Source organism: Cryptomeria japonica, chromosome 2 (genome assembly GCF_030272615.1).
Source record: "Cryptomeria japonica chromosome 2, Sugi_1.0, whole genome shotgun sequence".
Taxonomy (NCBI): domain Eukaryota; kingdom Viridiplantae; phylum Streptophyta; class Pinopsida; order Cupressales; family Cupressaceae; genus Cryptomeria; species Cryptomeria japonica.
In genome coordinates, this window is record NC_081406.1 from 582,564,589 (window position 1) to 582,571,853 (window position 7,265).

A 7,265-nucleotide genomic window follows, 5' to 3' on the forward strand; every position below is an offset into this window, starting at 1 on the left:
TATTTCGAGGCTTCATGGAACAAATTATACAGTATGGAAGATTCGGATGGAAACTCATCTGAGATGTCTTGGCAAGGAGATTTGGGAGATCACACAGAATGGTGTCACACCTATAATCCGGGATCTGGCAATCCTCCTCCGGCAAACCTAGACAAGGAGCTTGAGAATGATTGTAGAGAAAGAGAAGCCCTCTTGTGTACACTTTTTGATCATCAAATAATGGGATTAACCGACAAATCATCTAGAAAGGCTATATGGGATAAGTTGGAGACTCTGAATGAAGGTGACCCTACAGTGAAGATTGCTAAACTTGATGGTTACCCGGTGAGATATGAAAACCTGAAGATAGAAGAAGATGAAAGGATTACTACATTCGTGGAAAGGGTAAATGAGATTGTTATGGGAATTCAATGTTGTGGTGGAACTCTGAGTGAAGATGAAATTGTTTCTAAAGTCCTGAGAGCCCTACCACCAGCTTACAAAATGAAGGCTACTGCTATTAATGAGTTGAGAACAATGGCTAATACATCTGTCAACGGAGATACTTTGGTTTGGAAACTATCTGCTTTCGAGCTTGAAGAATTTGGACCTTCCAGAGCTGTGAAGACTGAACCTGCTTTTCATGCATCTACATCTCCAATCGGTAAGCAAGACTGGAAAGCTTTGTATGCAAAGGAATTAGAAAATATGAAGAGAGAAGATGATGAGTTTGAGCAACTTGAAGCACTATTTGCTAGAAGAGTACCTAAAGGACCGATAGGAAGTAAGTATGAAGGAAAAGCACCTTTTAAATGTTTTGCATGTAATAATATTGGTCATTTTGCATCTAGATGTCCTGAAAGGAATTCAAGATTTGAAAAAAGAGTTAGAAGATCATTTAAGCATAACCCTGGATATCAGAACAAGTATAAGTATAAGAAAAACAGAGACAAATCATGCTACATAGCGGATGAGGAAGGCATTGCTGATTCTGATGATGAACCGGCAGATGACTTTGCTAGTGGTTGGACAATGGGAAGGAATGGGTGTTCCTGGCTGTCAAAGACGATGATCCGGCACTGGAAGAGAATGTACCTGAAGAGAAGGCACTTGCTGCTAAAATTGAAGACAAGGATGAATGGGTAATTGACAGTCGTTGTTCACATCATATGACTCGAGATAAAGGGAAGTTTTTGTCTTTGCAAGAATTTGATGGTGGTCTAGTTAGATTTGGAGATAACAAAGCATATATGATCAAAGGAAAAGGAACTATATCATTGGATGGTAAGAACAATACTGACAATGTTTATTATGTTGAAGGTTTGAGGAATAATCTTTCGAGTGTAAGACAATTGGTAGATAAGGGATTTCAATTACAGTTCAAGGATGGAAAATGCAAAATCATTAACAGATCTGGTTTGGAGATTGCAATCGGTACACAGACAAAAAGTAATATATTTCATTTGAACTCCAGTGAGAAGACATGTTTGATTACACATATTGATGAGAGTTGGTTATGGCATAAAAGGCGTCATATGAATTTTGATTGCATTGTGAAGATTAGTTCAACTAAGGTAGTTAGGGATATACCTAAGATTATGAAGCCTTATAATCCGGTATGTAAAGAATGTCAAATGGGTAAACAGGCCAGAACCTCTTTCAAGAGTATACAAGATAAATCAAATAATGTTCTTGATCTTATTCATACTGATTTGTGTGGCCCTAGAGAAAGTTTTCAAAGTGATAGATATTTCATGCTAATCATTGATGATTATTCTAGAATGATGTGGGTTATTTTTCTTATGGAAAAATCTGAAGCATTTGAGAAGTTTAAGATCTTTAAGGCTAAAGTAGAAACTGAGACATGATTGAAGATTAAATGTTTGAGGTCAGATCATGGTGGAGAATTCACATCCGATGAGTTTAATAACTTTTGTGAGAAGCATGGTATAAGAAGACAATTTTCTGCTCCCCGAACACCTCAGCAGAATGGAGTTGTGGAAAGGAAGAACAGAACTATCTTGGATGTTGCTAGAACAATGATGATGGAAGCTAGTCTACCTCATACCTACTGGAGAAAAGCAATGAGCACAGCGGTTTATATATTCAACAGAGTACATATCAAAGGAGAAACTGATAAGACACCTTATGAATTATGGTTTGGCAATACACCTATAGTGAAGTATTTCAGAATTCTTGGTAGTAAATGTTATATCAGGAGAGATGATATCATTGGGAAATTTGATCCTAGATGTGATGAAGGCATATTTCTTGGTTATTCTAATGAAAGCAAAGCATATAGATGTTATAACAAGAGATTGCAAAGAATTGTGGAGAGTGCTAATGTCAAAGTAGATGAGCTGAACAGAAGTCAAATCAGAGTTAATGAGAAGGAACCGGCAGTGGAAATGATTATATCTGAACTGGTAGCACCTTTACCAAAACAAAGTGTTGAACCAGTTACTCCGACAACATCAGAAAATTCTACAATAACTTAAGAACAAGGAAGAGGAACAAAAAGTTAGAAGACTCCTAGGTATGTGAGATTGAATCATTCAGAAGATCAAATCATTGGGGATAAGAGCAATGGAGTGATGACAAGAAGAAGACTGGCAACTAATGAGGTATGTTTAATTTCACAAGTTGAACCAGTATCAGTAATTGAGGCATGTAAAGATGAATATTGGTTAAAAGCTATGGAAGAAGAATTAGAACAGATTGAGAAAAATAACACATGGACCTTGGTTCCCCGGCCTAAAAATAAAAATGTTATTGGAACTAAATGGATTTTTAGGAATAAACTGAATGTGGATGGTCAAGTTATAAGGAACAAGGCTAGATTGGTTTGTAAAGGATATTCTCAAAAGGAAGGAATTGATTATGGAGAGACTTTTGCACCTGTACCTAGGATTGAAGCTGTAAGATTATTTCTTGCCTATGTTGTTTATAAAAACTACAAGGTTTATCAAATGGATGTTAAATGTGCATTTTTTAATGGGAATCTTGATGAGGAAGTTTATATTGAGCAACCTGATGGTTTTTCACTATCAGATGATACAGATATGGTTTGTAGGTTAAGGAAAGCTTTATATAGATTGAAACAAGCACCTAGAGCTTGGTATACAAGGTTGGATAAATATCTTTTGAAGCTTAGTTTTACTAAAGGTAGTGCTGACAGTAATTTATATTATAAGATCACTGATGATGATATACTGATTATTGAAGTATTTGTTGATGATATTATTTTTGGAGGTGAAGATAAGTTATGCATAGAATGTTTTAAGAATATGGAGAAAGAATTTGAGATGTCTATGATTGGTGAAATGAAATTTTTCTTAGGTTTGCAGATTACTCAGATTGACAAAGGTATTTTCATCTGTCAAACTACATATGTTAAGGAATTGTTGAAGAAATTTGGTATGGGAGATTCTAAACCGGTAAGTACTCCTATGGTTACAAGTGAGAAATTGACAAAAAAAAATGTTTCTGCACCAGTAAATCCTACAAGATACAAATCTATGATTGGAGGTCTGCTTTATTGGACTCGGACTAGGCCTGACATTATGAATGTTGTTTGTATTGTTTCAAGATCTCAGAGTGATCCTAGAAAAAATCATGAGATGGCGATGAAAAGGATTTTTAGATACTTGCAAAGTACATCAAAATATGGCTTACGGTACCCTAAGGATGATAACTTTACTTTATGTGCATATACAGATGTTGATTAGACTGGAGATGTTGATGACCGGAAAAGCACTTCCATTGGAGCTTTATTTCTTGGAAAGAAGTTGGTTTCATGGATCAGCAAGAAACAGTCGTGTACTTCTTTATCTACTGCTGAAGCTGAGTATGTTGCTACTGCTACTAACTGTACAAAAGTTTTATGGATGAAGCAAATGTTGAAGGATATAAAGGTGGATTGTGATCCACCGGTAGTTATTCACTGTGATAACTCTACTACTATTGATATATCAAAGAATCTGGTATTTCATTCAAAAACTAAGCACATTTCTATCAAGTATAAATTTTTGAAGGAAAAGGTGGAAGCAAATGAAGTTAGACTGGTTTATGTGAACACTAAAGAGCAGATTGCAAATATTTTCACTAAACCTTTGCCCAAGGAATCATTTGAATACCTGAGAGACAGATTGGGAGTTTATGCCCCTCCGCGACTTCATTGATGCGGGTTGGCATCATTCTGGTGTGCACTATCAGAGATACTATTCATTTTGGCACTGATGTGGGATGCTACTGCTCAAGGGGAGTAGTCAGCTTTGTGATTCAGTGGTTTATGTTTTTTCTTTGATATTTTTGTCAGATTTATGGCATTGATGTCAAAGGGGGAGTGATATTGATGCGAAAAAAGAAAAAGAAAGGGGGGAAGATATTGATAAGGGAGAAATTCAAAGCTTTACAGAGATATTATTTACAGGGGAAGAGATATTGACATTCAGAGTTGTATGTGAAAGATTGTTGGCTATCTTCCAAAGGGGGAGACTTGTTTGGCATTTCTTGGTACTTAGATGTTTTTCACATCTAGTGTTGTCATCAATGCCAAAGGGAGAAATTGTTGGTCATTTGGTGGAATTGATTATGTGTTGCATTAATGATTTGTCATTGATGTCAACACTAGTTGTTTGGATGCTTTATCGGCACCCTTCTGGTCCAGGTAGGTTGAGTGGTTTCTGGCTGATCTGGATCCGGCATGATTCAGTAGGCTCCGGTATAGTTTGGTAATGGAATTGGTTTGTTCATGATACTCATGCTCATATTTGGTCAATTGGTTTTGGTCTATTGATCGGATGCTATCCTACTTGCTTAGAAGTTTAGTTTCTGGTTCCGACGAGGGTTTCACCGACAGAGTTTTTTGATGATGATGAATTGCATAAGTGGTGTTGGTGCAGCTTTTGATGGAGTTCCAAAATGTTGTTGGTAATCATGTTCGAGACTTGGCGATTGAAGATCATTCTTGTAGCGTGTGGACCTATACTAGGTCCCGGTTAATCTAGGTTATGGACCGGCTTTAATGTAACGTGTGGATTGGACCTATCGATGTATTTTCAGGATGTCTTATGTGTTGGATATTATTTGTTTGGACTAAGGCCGACATGGTTTGTAATTATGTAATTGGTTTATTATATGGTGGCCGACCTAATTGTTTATGGTCGAGGGTTTGTATATATAGATATAAGAACTCATTGTAGATCGTCATGGTTATTGTTAGAAGTCATGGTCAAGGAATGTAATATGTGAATAATGTAATGTCATTCAGGCAAAGGATTTGGTCGATCATTGGAGATCAAATTGGGTTTATGTAAGAGGATTTAGTCCTCCGATATTGAGCTTAACCGGAACTGTACTCGGGCATAGTAGATGCTATCTTTTGCAGTTTAACACTTCTCTGGATTGTAGTCTGGATTTATATGTAGTCAGTGAGGATCCTTTTGTGATGAGCAGTGCGCTCTAGGTTGTTGGTCTTCCTGCAAGTGTAGGCCCCTCAATTGTAATTCACATACTTACTGCAGAAGTATTATCTGACTGTGGGTAGGCTTCCCAACGTGGTTTTTCCCTTTATCGTGTTTTCCACGTATAAATCTTGGTGTTATGTGGATGGCTTTTATTCTGTGATTATTGTTTATGCTTAATTGGATTAACTGCTATTCCAGTATTAATGTTTTGGGTTCCGGTATTTAAGTTTAAATTGCTAATGGTTCCGGTAATCTGTGACAACTAATTCACTCCTCGCCCCCCCCTCCCTCTCAGTTGTCTTTCAGTTATTTGAACTGTCTAACAAAATAAAATACCAAGTAAATAAGAAATGGAATATAAGGTGCTTAAGTGGGCACGAATGCAGAAATTAAAATATACATGGAAAAAGGTGGAAAAGATAACATTGTGTCAAACAATTCAATATATAAAGAGCATGAATAAAATAGAAAGTGAAAATATTAATATCTCAACTAAGTACTAGCTTACATGTGTGTGTGTGTGTGTGTGTGAGAGAGAGAGAGAGAGATAAATAAAATATAAGTGATTTGTTGTTATCTGTTTTAATTTTTAACTTGGTATCTTCCTAATGTCAAATATCTTTTGAGTCTATGTGACAATTTGAATGTTGTAAGTTTGTTATGGATGAGATTCCCAAAAGAGAGAGCATTTTAAATGCATTGTGAGACAACAATACAAGACTCGCTAGAATTAGTGGCTAATGCTCATGCATTGTGACATGTCGATGGCACAACCAAGCCAACCTATTTAAGGCCTTGAAGTTTGAATTTAGAGATAAGAGTCTACAAATTGGAGTTGGGTGTTGGAAAATCTTGACTTGTTTCACTCAAGCTAGCATTTCTCAAGTACTGCCTATTCAGAAGTCTTGATGTTGTATCCTAACTATTGTAACATGTCAATTTATCTATAGAAGCCTCACTTGTCGCTATCAAAGAAAAGGATGGGAAAGAGAATATATGAGAAACTTGAATCATTAAATATAGTTGTTGAAGGACCACCAGATATTGATAGTGATGATGAATTTGTTGAAGATAAGCACTTGTCTTATTTTGAAGAGGCCAACACTCTGAAAACAACTTTCGAATTAGTAAGACTTCTTCAAGCTACTCCCTATTACAAGTATAATCACCTAGCTATGATCCAAATTCCCAACATCATTGGACACCATTTGCACATTAAGTGTCTCATCACCCTCATAAAGCTATGATGTTGAAATTCCACAGTTAGGATCTCCTCTAAACTATTGGACATCAATTCTCACATTATGTCTCATAACCCCAATGAGATATTTTTTCTATCCACAAGCACCTCAAACTATTAGGCATCTTACTATTTGTTAGTTCATCAGAGCTTAGTGTGAAAGATATACAAGAGCCTCGCCTATCACAATCAAAAAAAGGATGGAAAAGAGAATGTTTGGGAAACTTAAAGAATCAATAAATATAGTTGTTGAAGAACCACCGGATATTAATAGTGATGCCCTCATAAAGCTATGATGTTGAGATTCTAAAGTTAGGATCTCCCCTAAACTATTGGATATCAATTCTCACATTATGTCTCATAACCCCAATGAGATATAATTTTTTCGATCGACAAGCACCTCAAACTATTGGGCATCTTACTATTTATTAGTTCATCAGAGCTTGGTGTGATAGATATGCAAGAGCCTCACTCATCGCTATCAAAAAAGGATGGAAAAGAGAATGTTTGGGAAATTTGAAGAATCGATAAATATAGTTGTTGAAGAACCACTGGATATCAATAGTGATGCTGATTTC